We start from the raw sequence: 3,238 nt of genomic DNA on the forward strand, positions 1-3,238 counted from the left end.
ATCCAAACTTTTTTACCGTTTTCTCCAGTGTAGAAAACTATTTTATTTAATCATTCGTTAACATCATAATTTTTATTTTTGATAAGATCATGATGGTGAAACATTAAAACGCCTGCATAATTGATCATAAAATTATGGCGAATAAACAGTTAAGTCTGTACTTGTTAATGCTTATTTGTTTTTTTCATTATTCATCAAAAAGTCCAAAACTAACTATAACAATAATAAGATTAATAACGATAATAATAAATTTCTCGTGTAACAGTTACAACGGATTAGAATGATCTAATTTGAAACATAATTATATAATATCATATTTGATCAAAGAAAACGAATTGGTTTGCAGAACTTTGCTTTGCTTCCTTTAGAAAAGAATCACGTTATCGTGGAGTGAGAGGGATGTTAGATCCGCTCCGGATTTTGCCTCATCATTTGACCACTGTCACCCTGCATATACAAACGCTGTTTTTGTATGTATGTCGCTGTCTGATAGGTTCATTTCCTACAGAACCGTATTCCATACAAAATCTTATTTCCATTGAAATGGAGTTTAACTGGAGTATGAAATGATATATGTAATATGATAACTAATCAAACAACGACCTTTGAAAAATGAATGAACCATTCTATATCCTGAGTAATTCAGAGGCCTACAATTGTGTCTTTAAGTACATTTAATTTAGTCGTTATCCATACGGTAAACAACCAATCAGAAAACTTACTATCTTGTAACACGTTCTGATCGTACCTTTATGTAATCCAACTTCTTTGGAAGTCTCACGTAAATGCAACGTGTCTTGCAACGTGATCATGGGTACATGAATTGCTTGGCAGAAGATTGGTATGCAGTACGGATATCATCTTGATATTCAACATTTCCGTTAACAGTTTTAAACTCAAAGTTAAGGATCTTTTTTCATTACGTGCTTCTGTTTAACGTGACATCTGCGTCTGGCTGTCTGTCTGTCTATCCTCAAATCTTGTAACTCAATTTTCGACCTGTTCCCTTCGTCCGATGGGCTTGAAATTTTGCATGGTTACTCAATCCTGGTGACAATACAACCTTACATGATTAGCAGGTCAGCAGTGACCTCTAGTGACCCTACAGTGACCTTTCCCAGTATCTCAGGATTTGTATGAAACTTCAGATTTTTCATACCCTCTTTGACTTGGAAGAATTAGTTAATAATTCGACAGACTTTTCAAACCTTCTTTGGCTCGACAGGATATCATGTTCAATTTCGTCAGCTACAATCATGAATCGTTTACAATTTCTGTCAAAACTAAAAAGTATAAAATAAAAAAATATTTTTAAACACGCTTTTATTAAAATGCATACAAAATAATTTTTTTGAGACGCCAGGATTTCTTGTAGCATTTCCTTCCATGTTTGGCATCCACACTTTTATTTTTGTAGATATGATTAATTGTAAGAAAATCCTGGTGTTTCTCAAAAAAATAATTTTTCACTCTTTAGTGCATTTTAATAAAAGCATGTTTAAATTTTTTTTAGTCTTGACATAGAAGTAATAAAGGGAGTTTGGCACAAACGCTCTTGGTGAAAACAGAAAAGCATAGAGCCGCTACCATCGCCTGCTGAATTTTGTTACTTATAATAATATTTATATTTGAGTGGATATATTTACACAAATCTATTCTGTTTTGCTAGAATCTTTTTCAGAAAAATATACCATATTAAAAAGAAATTTGATTTTTCCTAACATATGTACCTATGCTTTAATATGTGAAGTATTCCTTGTGCATCGCTATGTTTGGTTGTCTTGGACTCGTCTTTATAAAAACAAAATCCTAACACTGCCTGGAAGACCCTAGGTTGACCCAAGCTGCCCTCCATTTGTCCATTGTATGAACCAACCAGAGCGCGGTCCTGCACCAGACTCCTAGAGGAAGTGGGAGATTGGGCTACGCCGGGTGGTGAGAGGAGGGTAACTTTACCTATATGAAAGCATAGGTTCATATGTTAGGAAAAATAAAAATTATTTCTTAATTTGGTATTTGTTCTGACCCATATACTACCCTACGCTTTCATATATGGAGCCTCACCTACAGGTGGGAGGCCAATTTCTCCTTTGAACATGAAGTACCATGTTCCTCATACCTCCCAGACCTGTAAGGAGTCAGTTTGTGAATGGTGCTCACTTTTGATATGAAAACCAGATGGTGAAGATTCTCTCTTTCAACGGAGCTGATTTATAGCTCTAAGTCTTTAAACAATTTGTTATGCTACCACTATCAGACCAAAGGTGAATGCATCTAAGGACTCATGTGCTATGTCCTTTAGGTAGAAAGAGGTGAAGATCATCCGGCGCTTCCAAACCCTGGCCCAAAGGACCTGTCCTACTGTTAGGAACAGTCGTTTGCCAATTGTTCCCTTAGTGGGTTGTTGCCTCCTTTTGTTTTGCTTTTTTTTTTGTTTTTCTTGCTGGCGAGTTGACGTCTGTTGAATGGCGTCAGACTTCGTCAGTCAGGTTCGTAGCAGCAACGAGCCAGGTTCTGGAGGGCAGAACGACCGATGGTCCAGGGCAGCAGAGAGTCCGTTGGGGTAGCAGCAGCAGGTATCCGTACCTAAGTGTCAGGGCCCGGCAGCAGCAATGGAGAGTTTTTGGCCATGATGGTTGTCGTGTCGACTCTGTCATGGGCGCCTGGAGTTGGAGGACTGTGCTTGAGGGCTAGATGGCTGCCATGTCGGCTCTGTCTTTGTTGTCCTGCAGTGTTCCTGTGTTGCAGCTTCATCTGTGGATGTTTATGTAACTCCGGCTGTTCGTATTTTTCATGTGATTGTTTATTGCTTTGCTGACTGTATTTTTCATGTGATGTTTATTGCTTTGCTGACTGTTTAAGATAGCCTAGCTAATTTTTGACCATTTATGTACTGTTTGTTTTGCGTATTTAAGCTTGCCTTATGAGTGTTATAATTCATGTGATTTATTTGGACTTGCTGCTTTCAGATTCAATGTTTTGAATTATTTTTGCAGACTCTTAAATGTAACGTTTGTGCTGTTAATGGTCTCTCATGTTTATTTGATTATTGTCCTTTTAAAGTAATTTGATTATGCTGCTGATTTGTTTTTGTAATAGTTTAAAGAATTAAAAAAAAATTAAAATAAGAGTCAATACATAAATGAACATGAAAACAATTACCAAAAACATAGGCATGGACAGTTCAACAAACATTACAAATAAACAACAGGTAGCATAAATAATATGGTAGCGTAGC

The sequence above is a fragment of the Macrobrachium rosenbergii genome, chromosome 41, assembly GCF_040412425.1.
Source record: "Macrobrachium rosenbergii isolate ZJJX-2024 chromosome 41, ASM4041242v1, whole genome shotgun sequence".
In the NCBI taxonomy this organism is placed as follows: Eukaryota; Metazoa; Arthropoda; class Malacostraca; order Decapoda; family Palaemonidae; genus Macrobrachium; species Macrobrachium rosenbergii.